Source organism: Podarcis bocagei (assembly GCF_964188305.1).
Source record: "Podarcis bocagei genome assembly, chromosome: 1".
In the NCBI taxonomy this organism is placed as follows: Eukaryota; Metazoa; Chordata; class Lepidosauria; order Squamata; family Lacertidae; genus Podarcis; species Podarcis bocagei.
In genome coordinates this window covers 92,919,562-92,933,308 of record NC_138125.1, presented here as the reverse complement: position 1 = coordinate 92,933,308, position 13,747 = coordinate 92,919,562, and the positions used below count along the sequence as shown (strand labels likewise).

The window sequence follows — 13,747 nt, the reverse complement described above, 5'->3', positions numbered from 1 at the left end:
AACACACACTCACACACAAGGCAATGAACATCAACAAAAAGAAAGCACTGAGTTTGGAAGGATGAGTTTGGGAAGACAATTGGCTGGACACTGTGAGAACAGGATGCTGGCTTGATCCAGCAGGGCTCTTCTAATATTCTAGGTTAGATTACTGAAATGTGTTATATGTAGGGCTGCCTCTGAAGATGGTTCAGAAACTTCAACAAGGGCAGAATTCGGCAGCCAGGTTGCTCACCGGGTCAAGACGGTTTGAGCATATTACATCAATCCTGGCCCAACTGCAGTGGCTGCCAGTTAGTTTCCGGGCCCAATTCAAAGTGCTGGTTTTGACCTATAAATCCTTAAATGGCTCAGGACCGCAATACCTCAAGGACCACCTCTCCCCATATGAACCTACTCAGGCCCTGAGATCATCCTCGGAGGCCCTTCTTTGTGTGCCTCCTCCACATGAAGTACAGAGGGTGGCAGTGGCTCTCCATTTGTGGAACGTTCTCCTCAGGGAGGTTCAGCTATAGATTATAGATCTTTAGGAGCAAGGAAAAAATGTTCCTCTTCAACCAGACCTTTGGATGATTGGCATCCAATGCCCTTTTAAATATGCTGTGAGGGAGGGGAATTATTAGTTTGCTGTTGCTTTTATTTTTCCTATGTCTTTTGTGGGTTTTATATTGCAATTTTATGTTGTGAACCGCCCCGAGATCCGCGGATGAAGGGCAGTACACAAATTTAATGAAGAATATTAATAATGCATTTTCATTACTGGGAGGAGACGATGCACACCAAGTCAAAGTTCCTTCCTCCTGTCATGTAAGGCTTGGAGGATGCTCGACTCGGGAAGACAGACAAGAACATTATTGTATCTCCTAAACAAGAACAGCAAGAAGAAACTTCCGAGTCCATCTAGTGACTAACTTAGCAGCACTTTCAGCACCCCTCCCCATTCTAGTACCCATGGGTGCACTTGGACCTCTTGAAAGAAGCACGAAAAGGTTTTGGAACTGGCCTTCCACCAGGTACCATTTCTGAGCTGAATCTGGCAGTGACATTATAACACAGCCTTTCAGAATAGCTATAGTATAGATTAGAGCTAAGTATTGCAAAAAATGAAAGGGGATGATTGTTTTAATTGGAATGGGGGTGGGGGGAAGAGAAGAGGCATTTTAAAGTCAGATCTATTTTCCACAGAGAATAAAAATCTCCACTTTTTTCTATTTCTTTTTTTAAAACAGCCTGGAACATGAACATATTTGAAATGCAGACTCCCACATAAGTATGCCATCTGTGAAGAATTTGCAGCAAATCCCACCCCCATCCTGCCACAGTTTGATGGGGAGGGCAGGGAGAAATTGTATTACAATGTTGTATTGAGTTACACCGCAACTATTAGGGTTTTTTTTTTTTTTTTAACCAGACCTCTCACGGTTTCAAGCCTGGATATCAGGGAATGTTGAACAGTTCAGCTGCAGCTGAACTCTCTGGGCATCCCAAGGCAGGAAAAGGCAAGGAGGTTGCAGATTCGTGCTGCATGTTGCTGCATACGGAGCACCTTGCTCAAATCTAGGAGCCACATCCTTACGGACACGGGAGCATGTCCAGAGGAAGACCAGGGCAGGGTTCTGGAAACAGCTGAATGAGGAATGGTTGAAAGAGTTGGGTGTGCTTAGCCGGGAGATGTGACAACAGTCTTCAAATATCTGATCTGCTGTAATGGAGAAGATGGAACAGACTTAGGATGTTGTAGAGAGCAGGACTGCACTGGCTACCAATTAGTTGCTGGGACCAATGCAAGTACTGGTTTTGACCTATAAAGTCTTAAACGGCTCAGGACCACAATACCTCAAGGACTGCCTCTTTCCATTTGAACCTACTCAGACCCTGAGATCATTTTCTGAGGCCCTCCTTGATGTGCCTCCTCCTTGAGAGGTCCGGAGGGTGGCAACACAAGAACGGGCCTTCTCTGCAGTGGCTCCCCGTCTGTGGAATCCTCTCCCCAGGGAAGTTCACCTGGTGCCTTCATTGTACACCTTTAGGCGCCAGGCAAAAACATTCCTTTTTAACCAGGCCTTGGGTTGATCTGATTGGCATCCTATTCCTTTTTAAAATGGGGGGGGGGAGTTATTGGGTTGTGGGTTTTTTTATTATATATATTGTGGGTTTTATGTTGATCTTTTCTGTGAACTGTCCTGAGACCTCCGGGTATAAGCAGAATATAAATTCAATCAATCTATCAATCAATATTATTATTATTATTATTATTAATAATAATAATAATAATAATAATAATAATAATAATAATACTAGGAATGGAATGTATGGAAGTGAGAGCTGGACCATAAAGAAGGCTGATCACCGAAGAATAGATGCTTTTGAATTATGGTGCTGGAGGAAACCCTTGAGAGTTCCATGGACTGCAAGAAGATCAAACCTCTCCATTCTGAAGAAAATCAGCCCTCAGTGCTCACTGGAAGGACAGATGCTGAAGCTGAGACTCCAATACTTTGGCCACCTCATGAGAAGAGAAGACTCCCTGGAAAAGACCCTGATGTTGGGAAAGATGGAGGGCACAAGGAGAAGGGGATGACAGAGGACGAGATGGTTGGACAGTGTTCTTGAAGTGACAAACATGAGTCTGACCAAACTGTGGGAGGCAGTGGAAGACAGAAGTGCCTGGTGTGCTCTGGTCCATGGGGTCACGAAGAGTCAGACACGACTAAACGACTAAACAACAACAACAACAACAATAATACTAGGAAAACAGACTTCATCCATACATCAGGAGAAAATTTCTAACGGTAAAAACTGTTAGAGAGTGGGACAGACTGCTCAGTGAGTGGCAGGCTCCACATTACTGGAGTACTAAAGCAAAGGCAGGCAACCATCTGCTAGGGAAGCTCTGATTCCATCCTGCAATGCAGATCCTGCCTTGTGTGAGGGGTGGATTTGGACTAGATGACCACCGAGGTCCCTTCCAACTCAATGATTCTAAGGAGCTGAATAGGGGAAAACAGAACTTGCTGGAACAGGCCGGTGGTCCATCAAGTCCAGAATCCTATTCTCACAGTGGCTGATGAGATGTCTGTGAGAAGCCTGCAATCTGCACAACAGCACTCTGCCCACCTGAGATTCCCAGCAACTGGTATTCAGAGACATAATACCTCTGACAGTGCAGGTAAAACATAGCTATCATGGCCAGTAGCTGCTGGTAATATCAGAGGTAGCATCTCTGCCAGTCATATTTAGAAACGCAATGTGTCCAGCTTAGAAGGCCTCAACTGTCATGCTGCCTTCCACAAAACAGGCAGCATAGATAGGTAAGACTCCAAGTAGGGTTGCCATACGTCTGGGAATTCCTGGACATGTCCTCTTTTGGGGGTCCTACATGCCAATTTGGAGGAAATTTTACATTTTAAAGCAAATGCCCTGGACTTTGGGTTTCCATTTTTTTTGTTTGTGTGTGCACATGGGTGGTTTGGGTTCAGGCTCTGGCAACCCGGGCTCTGGCAGTGATTGCCCGAAAAAAGCTCAACAACTTTTTGTGTCCGCATTTTTACTTCTTGAAATATGGTCCTGGATATGTTGGTCTTTCTGCAAGAGTCCATAGCAGATACTCCGGAAGGAAGACACAGAACATGTTTTGCGTGATTGATCTTTCCCCCCTCCTCTCCCATCGCCTGCCAGATTTCCACAGCAAGTCTAAACTGCCGCAACAAATGCTGTCCCAAAACCCACCCCGCTTTTGCCCGCTCTCTTATCTCCTGCTTTTGCACAAGTTCTGTTTCAAATTGGGACTCAGTCCCTTGTGTTCTTTACTTTCTCAGCATTTCACAGGAGTCCGGCCTCTTTGATCTTTAAAGCAATAGTTCTGAGTGATGTTTCCTTAACCTTTCAAGTTCCTTCTCAAGCTTGTGGATAATATGATCCCCTTGTAGCCTTGAAAGTGAATTACTTATCAGATTTGCCTTACACACACACACACACACACACACACACACACACGTGTGTTATTATAGCACAGATTAGAAAAACACTTTCGCATACCCTTCTACTCTTATTATTTCCACAGCTCATACCAATCTTCAGAAATCAAGTACAAATACATTGGATTCCAAAACTCTGCACAAGGAAAACTCAGCTGTTCTTTTTTTCCTTTTCCTTTTTTCACATTTAGATTTCCACAGAGTTGCGTCACACCGAAATGTCACAAATGACTGTTTTAAGTAACTGAAAGGGCATTCACGCTAAGGCAGCTTGCCATTTTTACACAGCTTTGGAAGAGCAGGAATCATCTACCCTTCTCAAGCGCCTTCAGTCTGCAAACCTGTGTAAGCCCCACTGAACACCATTGTGGAGCAGATCCTGCACTTTGCTGGCATGACATATTACTATCAGTGTTGCTGCAGGGATCTCAGATAATAGGGATGGGAAATACTTGTTTCTGAAATGTTGGAAAGCTGGATTTGTTATACCGGACTGTGGGAAGTATGTGTCTGGCTGGTATGTGGAGACTTCTGCCTTGGGATGGAGAGTTGGCCAGATGACATCTTGGGTTCCTTCTAGCTTTGCAATATACCTATGGTCCATCCAGACTATGACCAACTCAGAGGAAGACTCTAGAGTCTAAGAAGCTGCTTTCTATATGTTGCCATATAAGTGAAAGACAAACAGGATGGTGCTGGACCAGGTTGGGATTTGGGTCTGATCCAGCAGGGAACTCCTCAAGTACAGACAGAATTTGAATTATGAAAAATGAATCAATTATAAATAAGGAGAAGGGCTTTATTATATTTGGTGCTATGGTATGGTATTGTAAGATGCAGTAAGGTAATGGTAAAGGGACCCCTGACCATTAGGTCCAGTTGTGGCCGACTCTGGTGTTGCGGCACTCATCTCACTTTATTGGCCAAGGGAGCCGGCGTACAGCTTCTGGGTCATGTGGCCAGCATGACTAAGCCGCTTCTGGCAAACCAGAGCAGTGCACGGAAACGCCGCTTACCTTCCCACCGGAGAGGTACCTATTTATCTACTTGCACTTTGACGTGCTTTCGAACTGCTAGGTTGGCAGGAGCAGGGACCGAGCAATGGGAGCTCACCCCGTCGTGGGGATTCAAACCACCGACCTTCTGATCGGCAAGCCCTAGGCTCTGTGGTTTAACCCACAGCGTCACCCGCGTCTCTTAAGATGCAGTAGTCTAGAATTAAAATCTGGGTCTTAAGGAAGTGATGAAATTTGAAGTAATATTATGTTTAAACTAAGCAGTTAAATTTTATGCTAAAGTTATTTTAAAATCGGGACATAATATTCTGAAATCTATAGAATAAGAATTGAAATAAGGTAATAAATTGCTGTCTATAATTATGACCAAGAACGCAGGGAAGGGCGATGTGAGGAAGTCCAAAGATTAAGAAAATATAACCTATGAACAACTGTACTCTATATGTACTTTTCTTTTACTCTTTGTTTATTTCTTAATTTTGCTTTGATTTTTTTCTGTATCTATGGTGATGGTATTTTATATTTTTTTGGTGGTTTCTATGTTGTTTAAAAAATTGCAATAAATATATTTTAAAAAAATAGAATTAAAATCTGAGTAAGGATATACACAGATGGAATGATAAGAACACAAGAGTCTGCTGGATCAGGCCAGTGGCCCATCATCGTGCCCCTTCCTGTTTTCACAGATGCCCCAAATGGAAAACAGCAAGCAGCATGATTTCCAGCAACTGGTGTTCAGAAGGATTTCTCCGCTAGCCATGGAAGCAGAGCACAGTCTCCAGAATGGCTAGCAGCCATTGACAGACTTATCCTCCACGATTTTGTCTCGTCTTTTTATATATATATATAAAACCATCCAAACTGGAGGTCATCACTGCCTCCTGTGGAAGTGAGTTCCATATTTTAACTACAACACCGAAGAACTCAGAATAATGAGTTGATCATATTATTAATGGATGCCCCCTTTGATATATGGTGCGTGATGGATGCTTTTAACTGAATTCTTCTTCTTGCATTACATATATAGATGGAAAATAATTATGCACATACACACATACTTGCCTGCCTCAATTCTATTTGCAAGAACTCAGGTAGGGGGTGATCACATGGCTGAGCACCTCATTCCCCGCCCTCCCCCCCATTCAGCCATCAACACACCCAATAATGACTTATTTGTTCCACACGGAATAGCACGAAGTTTCCGAGGCACACACAGAGCAGTTCTTGCAGTCCTAGCCTCCTGTTGCTGCATCTTCTGCTAGGAAGCACACGCGAGGCGCTGTGCCAGTTACAAGCGTGATTCATCATCTCCATGCTCTCCACTTACATCACGATGCACCGCTGCCAATTAAAAGCACAAGCCTGCGTATGGCCGGGGCTGGCGTCCAGCTGCTTGGGCAGACGGAACCCATCAGGTTTGATTTTTGTTCATGTCTCTCTGGTGTCTCTTTGGCAGCCCCACCCTCACACTGTTAACATTTCTTGGGCCGATAAAGGCAGAAAAAGCAAAAAGCAAAACCCCTTTGCTGTTTCAGATTGCAGATCAGTTGTTCATCCATCCCCTTTCACTTTCTTGGGATGTTCCACCCAGTTTAAGAATCTCTCTCTCTCTCTCTCTCTCTCTCTCTCTCTCTCTCTCTCTCTCTCATAAGGAAAAAAGGGGAAAGGCGTTTTATTTTATGCAATGTTCACTTCCTCTGTAAAACTGTGAGTAAGTGAAATCAGCCTGCAAGTCTGCTAGTAAACAGAAATTGGGTTTCACATCCTTCCTGGACAAATAAAGTCGTGAGTGTGTGTGTGGTCACCAAAGCTATTCTTGATATGATAAGAATGACAAGATCTCACTCTGCAACAGATTACACGGAAGTTCAATCAGACTCATTATTACTTAAGGTCAAACTACATGTAGCTTGCCTTTGCATTGTTTATAGCCTGCACACAGAGCAGACTGGGATGCATGGCACTGGGGTAGGGGGCTTTAACCCTTTGCCCCCCTCTCCCTGTCCTGTAATCCCAAATACAGCCCTCTCTTATGCCTGCTACTAGCAATGAGAGGAAAACTGTGCAGTTATCCCTCTTTGGGGAAAGGGACATAGGCTAGCAGGCAGAGGAGGACTTGGAGTGTAAGCAGAATTGAGGAGTGAAGCTTGTCTTGATGGGCTAGGGCCTACCTTGATCAGGCAGGGGTGATCACATAGTCAAGCACCCCAGTCCGTAGCTATAGAGCTTTGTTCCAACTAAGCAAGCATAGGGTTGCTTTGTGAACCTAGTAATACAAGACTCCCATCTTCTTTCTATAGGCTGCATGATAACCTCTGACCTTGCTGTTAAGAGTATGAGTCAGTGGGTCGGAACCCAGATCCGAGGGAGTGAACTTCCTTCTGTTCCTCTCCATTTTTATGGTTATAATAAATGCAGCTCCACCAGCAAAAGTCACACCATGCCAAAGTTGAAGACACAACCCTCTTTGTCCAGACATAGCAAAACCAACAACTCTTGTGTGCTTTACCAGAATTGAAAAATAAAATATCCAAAGCTAGGAGACAGGCAAATTAGTAATATCTAAAGAATTTGAGGGCAAGATTTATCTAACCAGCCCCATCAGCAAAAGCCCTGTGCAATGACCTCTACTTGCATCATGGGGCTTTCCTCCCCCCTGCAACTGGCCCTGGGGGCAGCGGTTGGGAGAAGCCCAAAACAGCACATGGGGGGGGGGCATTGTTCTGTCAGGCAAGCTGGAATGCTTCTGCAGGCATGAACGATTGGAACAGCGTGAAGTTGAATTCTACCTTCAGTATTTAGAACACCCACAAAGTATATATTTCATGAGCTCCTATCTGTATTTGCCAAAATTTAAGATTGGTTGGCAGGCCACCCCTTCAGCAGGCAGAGTGTTCTGGGTGCCAATTCTGATGAGATGCTCTTTCTCCATAGGTCAGCAGGCAGGAAAAAAGAGGCATGAATCTGACAGGAAGGCATCATTCCTATAATAACATACCTGCAGTAGCTTCAAGGGCAGCCCCACATACAGTGCATTGCAGTAATCTAACCAAGAGATTATCAGAGTGGTGGCCATAGCTGGCTAACCACTGGGCACCCAGGGTCAAAGCATGATCTAAAGTGCTCCTGAACTACGTGTGTGTGTGTGTGTATGTGTATGTGTGTGTAACCATGTTCAGAGCCGGGCTACCTAATTCCCAGACCAGAGAAGCACCTAGCCACAGCATCTCCATCTTGTTGAGATTCAGCTTCAGCTTATAGGTCCTCATCCACTCCATTACAATGGTCTGGCACCTCCCTGGTCTCGTCTCCGGGCTGATGGATATGACCCCCTATAATAGGGGGCAGCAACTTTTTGTGCGTGTACCCATGGTAACTATTCATTAGTTGCCTGACTCATTAGTCCCAAGCAGACGCTGCAGTTGTAGAGCACACCTTATTCCATACTGAGAGTTTTGGCAGCCAGAAGTATTTCACTGCCGTGGGCAAATTGGACTTCTTTGCCAGTTAACTTTTCCCTTGCTAATTTCTCTTAATTGCATCCATCCTGAAACCCAGCCCCACACAAATGGATTTTTGCAGCCATTTAAAATGTCCATTGATTTCCAGCAAATGTTATGGGAAGATTCAGTTTCAGGGTCAGGACCTTTTATGTTGTATTGAATATATTTAGGGTATAAATGCTTCTTTTTGATGCTGACAGTGTCCCCCTAACACTACACGTGCATTTTTTAAATTATTATTATCAAGGGACTGATTCCTAATAGGGAAATACGTTTCATTAATGCATTTTTTAAAATTAAAATACTTCTATACCACTTTCATACCACTTTCACAGCAATTCAGAGTTGTTCATAGTGAATGTCTTTAAAAAACCCCAATTAAAACTGAAAACACAACAACATAAGTACATTACTACAGAATTTCTTAAAGAACTATAGAAAACAGTTTTTTAAAAAATTAAAAAATCCAGAGCTAAATGGATGAGGAGGGTCTTACACCACCTCCAAACAGATGGAAAGAATTCACAGAAAGGCAGGATGGAAATATTTAGAACAAAGAGTTGTCCTAACTTCAGGGAAGAAGATCCATAGTTTGTAAGGATCCAACAAGATCTGGAGGTTCACAGGGTCCCCACCCCTGCAGGAGGAGATCAGGAGACCTCATTTGGCAAGTGGGCTCAAATCTTAATCTGAAACATTTTGTCCAACTGGTTTGGTGGGGCAGTGCAATAGATCTTAGAAGATTACAAACTTGATTACAGCTTTTGGCATAGCACAATGAACAATAAAAGGTGGCAACATGCAGAATACAAGCTGCCAAAAAGGAAAACATAAAAGCACACACCATACAATACCACGAAGGCATAAATGCCTGTGAAAACAAGAAAGCTAATAGCTATATAAGTCATGAATCTCACTAGGAGGTCTTGCTTAACAATAACCTACCATGCAAGAATGTTCCAATGATAAAGGTGTGTGTGTGTGTGTGGGGGGGGGTGTAATAGGAACACAGGAAGCTCAGAACAGAAAGACTCATGTGGTCCTATTTAACCTTTAGGGAGATCAGGGCAGCCCATGGAAGGTTATCCTCATTCATCCGCCCAGCAACCCAGTGAGTTGGTTAGGCTAGGACACAGTAAATGGGCCAAGGCCGTCCAAAGAGTTTAGTGCAACCTTTCGTGACCACCAGGTATTTTGGACTACAACTCCCATCAGTCCCAGGAAGCATGGCCAATGATTAAGGATGATGGGAGTTGTAGTCCAAAACATTGGGAGGACCCAGGTTGGTGAAATACTGTATGGCTTAGTGGCTGAATCAGCAGTTGAACGCAGTCAAGCACTCTATCCACTACAGCACGCTTGACTTGATTGTCACACACTGCATTCACAATGGATTCCTTCATACATCTCTTGTCTTTGGGGAAAATGAACCATCTATTTAGTTGTATCAATCGACTCTTCACCAAGACTTGATACTCTTGTGTGCATGTGTGAGGCATTTTGGCTGTGAGTCCTGGAAGACCTGCTCCTGGCCTTGCAGGCCTTTTCCCACCTGGCCTGGGATGGCAGAGCCCTGAGTGACTCCAATGACAAAACCAGAGGCTGTTGCACTCTTGTTGGTTTTTTGTATCTTTATTTTAGATCTTGTTGTGAGTTATGTGGAAATTGTTCAGTTTGGCTGCGTATTTTTGATGTTTGGTTTACTGATTATGACTGCTTTTGTTATGTTGCAGTAATTATTATTATTTTCATGTTGCAAGCCACCCTGAACATGGATAAACTGTGGAAACGTGGCATACAAACAACTTGATATATGTATCTTCTGATCCTCCAGTGTGTTAAAGTCTTTGCGTTTTATTTATTGAAAATACTTATACCCACAGTCCTCTCAATGGATACTAAGTTAACAAATAAGGCAACCATACAACAGAGTTACTAAATGTAGCAACAGCAAATTAAGGCAGCTAAAATCTGCCAATCGCAGAGCAGGTTAAAGAATCCAGACTGAATACTCAGAGCAGACAAATATGTCATAAAACCTTGGACTAAATCAGTGTTGGCTCAAGTTGCTCCACTTAGTGGAGGGCATTCCACATCACTGCAGAGAAATCTCTCCCCACCACAAAATAATACTTTTACTTTCTTGTGAAAGTGATGTAAACTGCTAGACAAAAAACAACAACACAAAAACCCCCAGCTACAAACAGGCAATGCATTTAAAATTATGAATAAGCCTTGGTTTAAAAGTTCATTTACTTATACTATGCCATTCTTCCAAATCCAAATCCACTTTACAATAGTCGCGTGAGAAAGATTAATCTAAAACAAGGGTAAGCAACATGGTGCCCTCCAGATGTTGCCAATGGCAACTTCTATCATTCCCAACTATTGGCCATGCTAGCTGATGGGAGTGGAGCTCACACCTGGAGGGTACCAGTGGCTACTGTGGAACTAAGGATAGTGACTGGTCCAAGAACTGTCTGCAAGTTTGATGAGGTGGCTATAGTTCCTCCCATCCATCTCCTCTCTAGTCTTTTCACAAAAGGAAACATGCTTGCAAACCTTCCATATCTCTTCTATATTCCATCATGCATCAGAAACATTCATGCAAGGCACAAATATGAGTTTCAAAAGTGCCTTTTAGTCCTGTGACAAAATGGGCTAGCAATAATTTGCATTCTGAATTGATCCAGCTGAGAATATGGAAGTAGTGAATCCGGGCAGAAACATGGCATGTGGTGAATGGGGGTGCAGGGAGGGCAGCTGCCCCCCTAAACCATGTAAATAAATAAAAAATTATGTCGCAGATAACTCGGTTCTGTCCCCCCCTCAAATCCTGGCTATGCCCGTGATGTGGCGTATGTAGTCATACAGTTTCCCCTCTTACAGGCTCAAGTTTGCAGCTCCACTTGCAATGTGGCTGAAGCGTTGTTGTGACAAAGGGGTGACGGTTTCCATGCACGCCACTGCAGGAGACGCAAATGCATAGAATAGGCATAACACATTGTGCTAATTCCCCCCGCCCCCCACGTACATGTCATATTTGTGCAGGAAAATCACGTGTAAAGAAGCCCTAAATGTTGCAAGCTGGCTGTGTGGCAATGCTGTCACATGGCTACATGCCAAAGAGTCAAGTCACATGCAACTTTTTGAGAGAAGCAGTTCATCACAAAGTTATTTTACCTCATCCATTTCACATTTCGACCCTCAGAGGGATAACCATATTAGTCTATTACTTTGTGCGTGACACAAAAGAAGTAGCTCCTTAAAAAGGCTGAAAAGTTTACTGTGACAAAAGCTTCTGAGGATGAGAGTCCATTCCATCTTATGCACTGAAAAACTATTCTTGTCTTGTTTTGACATTGTCAAGCACAGATACACCTTCTGAACTCTTAACAATGACCAGTATCAGTTACTTTCTTAAGGCTGCAATCCTATGCATACTTTCCTGAGAATAAGACTGACAGGGGCTTGCTTTAAGAGCAGAAGAACAGAAGCTTCGGCTGTAAACTCCTACAATAAATTGGGCAAAGATGGGGTAATCCACTTTCCAACTATTCACATTTTCACTTAGCCAAGTCCACAGTGCCAGATTCTGGACAAACCCAACACTACACAACACAACACAGAATCAATCTGGTAGATCAGCCTTATGTTGCTTATATGAATTGGCTTAACTACTGACTGGGTTTTTCCACATGAAATCTGTTTCATACCTAGCTAGAGACCAGATTTTCAGTCAGGACATTACATTCCATATGCTAGTTGTTCTTTGTGTACAAAAAAAAATATTTGTTAAGGCTGCAACCCTAGAACCACTTACTTGGGAGCAAGTCCCATTGAACAAAGTGAGACTTATTTCTGAGTAAACGTGCATGCTACTGTGGTATAAGCTTGCTATTCATTCATTTCCTTCATCTTCCCCTGCTGTGAAGCAGCTTTTTGTTTTTGTTTCCAGCTCTTTATTATGTACCTTTCAGGCCAATAGCTTCAGTTCTGAGGCTTTCGGTTTTTGAGCCAATGATCTTTTAGAAAAGAGAGGTGTATGCATTTTCCTTTATATATATATATATATATATATAAGTATATTCTTGAAAGGAATCTCCAAAAGCAGCCAGAGAAGAATCCAAGCATAAAGGTCAGGCATGTGAAATATACTATGATCAACGGAGGCTGCAGTTCTGTACAAATTTAGCTTGGAAACAAACCGCACTTAGTACAATGGGACATGCTTCTGAGTAAACACAGAACCGACGCGGGGGGGAGCGGGAGCATTCCTAAGTATACTGCATAAATTATTATTGCTCACGAATAACTGTACTGCTAAACAGTTACCAAAAAAGAGGCTTCTCCCTATATCGCCCAACAAATTAGGTCATCCGAACAGAACTATATTTAGTCATTTAAAGAACAGAAAATAGTTTGCAGGAAAGTGGCGAACTACACAGGCGAAGTTCTTCACTGGCACCTCTTCGAAGGGGTAGAATTATAACTCTGGCCAGGCTAGTTAATACGAAGAGAGATCTACATTTTTGGAAATGAGAGATCTTCAAGTTACAGGGTGTGCAGCGTTTGACAATCGCAAGCTTTGATAGCAGAACTCTGCTCAAGAGTCACATGCATCGCCTCTCGGTGGGGGAAAACAAAACAAAAAAGATTGCGCTTTATGCAGCCCAGAAGTCACTCACCGCCAGCACCCGGCTTGGCCCAAGCCTCGCCCGTCCCAGGACAAGCTGCTCTCTGGCTCCAGTTGGCGCTTCTTTCTCTTCAAAGTAAATCCATCCCTTTGGAAAAGCACTCCGAGGAGAAGATGGTCATGAAACCGCCCCCTCCCCGTCAGTCACGCCTTCTCCTGCCCCCTCCCCGTCCGCGTCCAATCAGCCCAGCTCTACCCTCTTAAAGCTACAACGACCTCCCTGTAGGGTTCTTTAAAGGCCGACCGGGACGATTATAAATACAATCGGCTCAAACGCGCGCAGGAAGGCGGCGGGGAGGGAAGAAAGCGATTGGCAGGCTTTATTTTTCTGAACGGGTTTGTTTAAGACTGACAGAGACGGAGACGGTCTTTTTGGCATCGGGGTCAGCAAGAGCGGACCCACCTCCTTCAGGAAAATGGTTCGGTCCTTCCCCCAGTTCCCTCCATGAATTGGCTTTTAAGGTGGACTTACAAGGTGCAGGCGTTTGGGGGGGGGGCGGCGGCGGCACCTTAAGGGGGCATTAGACGCGCTGCTCCTTCAGTCGTTTGGGATCC

General features: G+C 43.8%; 1 protein-coding gene across 2 annotated transcripts in view; it reads right to left on the bottom strand.

The window, feature by feature from the left end:
• Nucleotides 1–13,343, bottom strand: part of MRAS (muscle RAS oncogene homolog) — a 55,795-nt gene extending 42,452 nt beyond the window's left edge. The window contains exon 1 of one of the 2 annotated variants that reach the window (XM_081206611.1): nt 13,185–13,343. The gene's annotated coding sequence lies outside the window, so the exon portion shown is untranslated. The remainder of the gene's footprint in view (nt 1–13,184) is intronic. The other variant, XM_081206613.1, reaches the window with a different exon arrangement.
• Between the last annotated feature and the right edge of the window lie 404 nt (nt 13,344–13,747).